The sequence below is a fragment of the Musca autumnalis genome, unplaced genomic scaffold, assembly GCF_047663935.1.
Source record: "Musca autumnalis isolate F117 unplaced genomic scaffold, ASM4766393v1 scaffold_1, whole genome shotgun sequence".
Classification (NCBI taxonomy): domain Eukaryota; kingdom Metazoa; phylum Arthropoda; class Insecta; order Diptera; family Muscidae; genus Musca; species Musca autumnalis.
In genome coordinates, this window is record NW_027411644.1 from 98,580,862 (window position 1) to 98,589,187 (window position 8,326).

Genomic DNA, 8,326 nt, shown 5'->3' on the forward strand with positions numbered 1-8,326 from the left:
TCGGTACCTCCCGATTTTCGGCATTTTAAGAATTTTAGCTACAAATTTTAACCGACTAGCTGGTTGAGGTTCTCAGTGGTCATGAAATATCTCCACCAAGCATCGTCAACATAGGTCCATGTTTTGTTATAGCCCCCATATAACGGTACCTCCCGATTTTCGGTATTTTGAGAATTGTAGCCACAATTTGTAACCGAACTATCTGCAATTTGACATTTGAGGTTCTCAGTGGTCATGAAACATCCCCACCAAGTATCGTCAACATAGGTCCATGTTTTGGTATAGCCCCCATATAACGGTACCTCCCAATTTTCGGTATTTTGAGAATTTTAGCTACAGTTTTTAACCGAAATAGCTGTAATTTGACATTTGAAGTTCTCAGTGGTCATAAAAATCTCCAACGAAACATCGTCAACATAGGTCCATGTTTTGGTATATCCCCCATAGAACGGTATCTCCCGTTTTTCAGTATTTTGAGAATTTTAGCTGCAATTTTTAACCGAAATAGCTGTAATGACCGGTATTTTGAGAATTTTAGCTACACTTTTGTCTATTCAAAAATAATCGTCAATATAGGTCCATTTTTTGGTATATCCCCCCATATAGCTGTACCTCCCGATTTACGGGCATTTTCAGAGGTCACGAAATTTCCCCTCTAAAATTCGTCAACATGGGTCCATTTTTGAGGGTCTACATTGTTTTGATGAGACTACCCTCAATTTGACTCTTGAAGTTCCCTGCAGCTATAAAACTTTTCCGCCAAAAAATTTAAAGATAGGTTGACTCTTTGATATAGACCCGTAGGTGGTACCTTTCACCTAGCTGAACACATTTTTTAGATTAGGTTAGATAACACTGTGCAACAAAATGGAGGTGAAAGTCTGGGGCACGGAAAATTCCTCTTGGGGAAGAAAGGCCTTGGTGAGTATATTATGAACCCCGAAGGACAGATCCGCCGTGAGTCGAACTTCCGCGTTATGGCGTGATAAAATTTTTGTTAGAGACCATGTGGGCCATCAGGAATTAGCTTTATATCTTTGTTCACTGTTGCTTAAGTGCTCTACAAAAACAACAAACAAAGATATAATGCTAATTCATGATGGCTTACAGGGTCTCTTGCAAAAACTTCATCACGCCATAACGCGGAAGTTCGGCTCACGCGCACCTGCCCTTCGGGGTTTTTAATATACACACACCAAGGGCTTTCATCTCCAAAAGGAATTATCTCTGCCCCAACATTTGTGTTCACAGTGTAATTTAAGCAATAGTGGGAGGCAGTAGGAGTCTATCCATTGTCGAAAAGTTGTTCCACCTTAAATTGTGAAAGGCCCCTAATTATTCCATTTTAATTCAGACTATTTTGTGGGGGAGGGTATAAAAAGTTCGGCCCGGGCGAACTTAACGACTTTTTACTTGTTTTTAATAAATTTGTTTTGTTCTTCTTTTGAGTTGATGCATGAAAGTAACATGAATTTTTGTTTTAGACGAAAGGCGTTAAAAGAAGAACTATTCTACACAAAATACCACTGTATGTCCCAAAACAAACTAGATATCTAAGTAAAATACTTTGTTAAGAAAAAAATTACGTTACAAATTAGTAGAAATTAGTTCTTAAACTTTTAGACTCTTAATTAAAATTTATTCCATACTGAGTCAAAATCTCCTACAATACTTCACTTTTTGGAGATTGTGTCGAAGGAAGAAATGTTCCTTATCAAATTTCATTTTGAGTCTTTGAACAAAAGAAATTTTTAGCTATAATATTTAACATCTCCCGAAGCTTTCGCTTTTTATATATGATTTAGGACCATATTCTACCGTTTTTATTCACATTTTCGTTATCTGCGGTCACAAAATATAGTTTATTGATGTTTTTTCATAATAAATTCTCTCAGAAGATTTTGTGTGCTCGATCCAAACTGCTTTTGGAATATCTGTGGTGAATATATATAGGGAAAATATTGATAACCCAGATCGAGCTTTGTAAAATTGCGTATTTTAGTACTATAAACTAAAATAACATCATCAGGATAGGTTATAGGTTCCTGATATTGTATGTGAAAATGCGGGGATAGTCTACGGCTATTGTCCAGTGAATATATATCTGACATACGAGTCCTAACATCCATGATTTTATCATGGTTCTAAATACTATAATGATGGCAGCTACTCCTGCTCTGATAAAATTGACTGACACACAAAGTATTTTACTCCGATATCAGTTTTGTTTTGGGACTTACAGTGATATTTTGTGTAGAATATTTCATCTTTTAAAGTCTTTCATCTAAAACTAAATTGCATGTTACTTTCATGCATCAACACGAAAGAAGAACAAAACAAATTTTTTCAAAAACAAGTAAGAAAAGTCTATAGTCGGACGGAGCCGACCATGGGATACCCTATACCACTATCCCTGGACAATCGCTCTCCACGGAACTTCTTTTCAATAATTGTGAAAATTTAATTATCAAATATCAGAGATGTAATGTATAATACATATGACCAAAACCAAAAAGTTATCTAGCATGGCAAAGACATTTTTGTAGCAGGAAAGGAAAATTTAGTTCACACAAACTAAAATGTAATGAAACCCACTTATGTAGTACTACTACTACTTCCGTTGTTCAACCGCTACGTTATTGAAATTTTTACCAATTTCACACAAAATTTCAGTCCATTTAACCCGCTAAGTATTATCTGATCTTCACGTTGGTTTGTACGCTTCTTCTTCATCATAAACTCAAACTTTGTTTAAAATTTTGCGGGTTATTATTATGACCTACAGAGCCGCTACAAAATTGGTTAAAATTTTGTTTTTGGTCCATTTCATCCCCTGAACATTTCACGATCATCTCCAAAAACTTATCATTTCTAAAATGGCCCGAACCCAACCTCCTTAAAAAATTTGTTACAATCGGTCCGTAATTGCGGCCTTAAGCTTGCTTACAATTTTTTATGGACGGACACACATCCCTAAATCGCTTTATCTAGTCGAGATATGAATTTTGGCATACCAAATAAGGGGTCTAAGACGAATATTTCGTGGTGTTACATAAACTTTTGGAGAGACAATATGTAGCATGGGATAAAAATGTGGTTCTCTACACAGAACCCATTATATATTAGGCAGTAGGCCCGTTATCTAGCAAACACTTTATTGCAATTTACATCAGAGGAAAGGTCAGTAGTTTTTTTCCATATGTAGGCTACTTTGCTCAAGGAATTAAAATATCGACCAAAAATAAAATTTTTATATTTTTCATACAAAAGTAATGGTCCATTTCACCCGCTAAAGAATATCAGATCATCATTCAAAATTGTAGGCATCTTTTTCGACCTATACTTTTACCCGGTGCAAAATTTCGTGACTATTGATGTATAATTGCGACTTCTAGCGAGTTTATTATTACACTACAAACAAATAACGGGATATATTAGGCTGTAACTTTGTTATCTGATCATGCACACCAACATAATTGGCATCAATTGAAAGGTCAAGCGTTCCACTTTCAAGTATATCTCACTTGTCCGGAATGTCTTTTCCAGGAATTAAGATATAAGCTGTATATTAAAAATTTTCACAATTTTCACACAAAAGTTTTGGTCCATTTAACCCTCTAAATATTATCCGATCGCCATCTCAAATTGCAAGCTTCTCCTTTGTGATATACTCTTACCTTATTTAAAATTACGCGTTGATCGGACTATTATTGAGACCTACCGAGCCGCTAGAAAATTGGATAAATATTATGTTTTTGGTCCATTTCAACCGCTAAATATTTCACGATCATCAGCAATAAGAATAGTGATCTATTCTGATCAGAACCTGACCTCCATACAAAATTTCGTGACGATCGGTTCTTAATTGCGGCCTGGAGCGTGTTTACAATTTATAATGGACAGACGGACGGACGGACGGACGGACGGACACACATCTCAAAATCGCTTTATCTCGTCGAGATATGAAGATTGGTATACCACATTGGGGGTCTCCGACGAATATTTCGCGGTGTTACATGAATTTTTACCAAAACAAACTTATAATACCCTTTTCCACATTGTGGTATAGGGTATAAATATTTGGGTGTTTTGTTGGCAAATTTGATGTATAAATTTTCTTGATATATATTGCAAATACATATTTCATTTATTCGGCGACATACATTGAAATTTGTTGGAAAATATTTTTGTCTTTGACGTCTTCTATCTAGAATGAAGTTTTGTGGAACAAAACTTAATAAACTCAGATAAAGTACAACATTAATCCAAAAACGTGAACTTTTGGCAGATTCCTGGCGTTTAGGTAAGATTTAGAGTTTTGGTGTATTCGGGGACCTATTTACTATTATTTATGACAAATAATTTTGTAGAAAATTTTGATCTGATACGATCACATTTTAAATGAGTTTTTGAATAAAAGGACCAAAAATACCCCTTTAGTGACTCACATGAGGGTTAATTTTTTTCGTAAAAAAGCACTTTATACCTAAAATGCAAGAATTCCACGGAATCTGATGTCGAATAGTTCGAAACGTGCCAAAATGGGCGGTATTTGCCACGCCTATTTAGGTTACTTCGCGACGTAAACTTTCAAAACGCCGATACACATGTCTTCTTTTTTTCGGTCCTTTTTCATAATCTGTGCAGGGTTTCTTGTAATTTTAAAAAAAGTTCGATTTTGTTCTACTGTGTTATTAAGACTTCTTTCAGCCTACAACACTTTCCCACAGAAATTTTTCAGTGCAGGACCACATTTTGATATAGCCCCTTTTTATACTTTTATAATCTGTAGGCTAACTAGGGTGTATACACATTGATATGGCCAAAAATGTGCCCCATCGAAATAATGGTTTTAGACCCCAAGTATGTTTTGTCGAAATTTATTTCAGACAATTTGGAGTCGATTTAGCCATGTCCATCTGTTTGGCTGGCTGGCTGCCCCCTTTAGGGCTTAAAATTTTTTTTTCTAAGGGCAATTCCACGCTTTCTGAGATAATGGCCTAAAAGCTCCAAGCCCTAACGCCACCAACTAAATTAGTTAATCCGAAACATAACTCTTGCAGAGAGTTTCTGGTTGGTTCAAGCTTTGCACATCGTATTATTTCATCCATTCATGTATCAGGTTGGAACAGGGGCTATATCGGTCCCATCCTTCGGGTAAAACCTACACAAAATTTGGGAAAAAGTGCACTTGGGGACTTGTCTCGTATGTATTTGAAATTTTTTAAAAAGGTTGTTTTTACCGTCTCCATTACAACTGTACAATTTTTTTCCGGAGTAAGTCCATACTTCCTGAGATTAAGACCCAAAAGCTCCAAAATCCCTGCCGGCATGATCTAAAATGGCTAATGTGCAAGATAACTCAGACTTTTTCAAAAAATTCTTCCAAACTTAGTTTAACGTAATTTGGAATTCTCTATGAATCAGAAGTTTGCTTACTATTTTTTTTTTGGCATTTGTAAATAAATGATTTAGTATATCCCCACATTATGGTACCTACAGATTCCACGAATTTTGATTCCAACTTGTGATACAAAATCAATATATTTTATATATGGAATAATTATGGTGCTTTTTGGTAACAGGGTGAGGGTGTATATCCGTTAGCACGGCTGACTGGTGACTGGTGCTTTCTTACTTGTTCTTTGGCGAATTCGGTAAAAATCACCTTAAGCTATTTTAAAATTAATTTGTTTTTTTTTTGTTTCTAAATACAAATTTTAAAATAACATTTAATATCACTGTGTGTAATTTTTTGAGTCATGTTTTATTAACCATATTCTGACTCCACAATGTGATAGAACACTAAAAATGAGAAGACACGTGTCTCGCCGTTTTTCCCTATCTCATCAACTTTCGCGGTTACAGGCCTCCAAAGGTTTGAGGCTTTGATGTAAAAGGGTCATTTAGTCAGGACTATATCTTCCAAACCGTTAGAAAATTTGAATTTATCTCGGAGGCAAAGTTATAGCTCTTGTCTCAAAGAACAAAAATTGTGAACACATATAATCCATCAAGCTTCATTTGCAAGGTCAAAATCGCCATGGTAAAATTTATTTTTAAAATTTTTCTCAAGTTTTGTTATACAGCTATCAAACCGATCAAATTTGAAGCAAACAACCAACTACTAAAATGTACCTCAGATTTCAATAAACATCTTTCTAGAATATACGAACTCTGTTGAAACGGATCTTAATGGTCAAAATAGCAAATCAATTGCGATTTTTATCTTCTTTTCTCGGCTTCTGCTCCATAGATATTAAACCGTTCAAAATTCAAGAAAACAATCAACCACAATAGTTTAGCGAAGGCTTCAATAAACAACTTTCTTGAATATGCGAAATGTCTATGAACGGTTCTTAATGGTAAAAAAGCAAAAACCTTTTGAAAATATCCAATTTTTATACTTTTTTCTTCGACTCTTGTCCAAAGATACGCAACCGCCCAGAAATTAACGATAGAGTCAACTAAAAAAATCTAAATTAGATTTCAACAAACAAGCTTGTAGAACAAATGAAGATTCTAGGAACGAATCTTCAAGCTCAAAATTCGATTATTTTATATCATTCTTTCCTGTTCAGGTCCGTAAATAACAAACCTTTCAAATTTCCTTAAGTTTTTAACAGTCTGTTATTTCCAAACCTGAGCAGGCGGAATGTAAAAAAATAATTGTTCGCGAATTTCAGCCGTAAGAATCATTCCTACAATCTTCATATGTTCTAAAAAGTTGTTATTGAAATCTTAGGTACATTTTTGTGATTGACGGTATCCTTAATTTTTGGGCGGTTGCGTATCTTTGGACCAAAGTCGGAGAAAAAAGTATAAAAATTTATATTTCAAAAGATTTTTGCTATTTTTACCATTAAGAACCGTTCATAGACATTTCGAATATTCCAGAAAGTTGTTTATGAAGCCTTTGCTACGCTATTGTCGTTGATTGTTTTCTTGAAATTTGAACGGTTTAATATCTATGGAGCAGAACCCTAGAAAAGAGGATAAAAAATCGCAATTGTTTTGCTATTTTGATCATTAAGATCCGTTTCTACAGAGTTCGTATATTCTAGAAAGATGTTTATTGAGATCTGAGGTACATTTTTGTAGTTGGCTTTTGCTTCAAATTTGATCGGTTTGATAGCTGTATAACAAAACTTGAGAAAAGTTTTAAAAGAAATTTGACCATGGCAATTTTGACCTTGCAGATGAAGCTTGATGGATTATATGTGTTCCCAATTTTTGTTCTTTGAGACAAGAGCTATAACTTTGCCTCCGAGATAAATCAAATTTTCTAACGGTTTGGAAGACAAAGTCCTGACTAAACGACCCTTTCTACATCAAAGCCTCAAACCTTTGGAGGCCTATAACCGCGAAAGTTGATGAGATAGGGAAAAAAGGCGAGACACGTGTCTTCTCATTTTTGGTGTTCTATCACACTGCGGTGCCAGAATATGGTTAATAATTTTTGTGTTGCACAGTGTATGACGTCATAATATAAAATAAATTGCGTAGGAAACTAATGCCCAGGACAATGCATGGTCAACCCCGCCCCACTATAGCCGTCTCTTACTTGTTTTATTCAATTTTTACTGGTATAACTCAATTTTTCGTGAGGAAAGATAATAAAATATTGCCAATAATGAAGGGAATTTCAATAAATATGCATATACATGTTTTAAAAAAAATCATTGTGGGATTTTTTTAGGCGGCAACACCCAAAAGGTTGTTAGATTTTAAGATTGCCAAAGTTTGAGCACAATCGGGGCCCCAAAGTTTCGCTAGGCCCTGTCGGAACAGAGAGAACATTAAATGTTACATGGGTTATTGCTTGTATTTTATATTATTAACAGTTCTTTAATTATACTTTGTATTATCCTCATAATGGTAAAGTAATTTTAATATGTCCCGATGGTATAAAAGTAAACGTATTAGGGGGTTGATCTATATTTCCTTTGATTACAGTTTTAATAATAATAATTTCTAAAAATTTAATAGCAATGGTCGGATTGGTACAAGCCATTTTAATGCCAATATAGCTGATTAAATGGAGTCTGGAGTGAACGAAGTTATCACACATTTATTTATGTAAATTGTGGTGGAGGATGGAAGGGCAAATCGTCCATGATGATACTATTCAAAAATCCAATAGTGTGCCATATGCTGATAGTATTCCATTGCACATTTTATGGCGTTAATGTATTTGCAAATACCTTCGATTCGCAGATCAAAGTCCTTGCACCATCCGCAATCCACGGACGCTTCTGTAGGTACTCTGCTATGCTTCTTCTATGGATGGAGTTTTCAAAAACAATGTCCCTTATAACTGTGGACG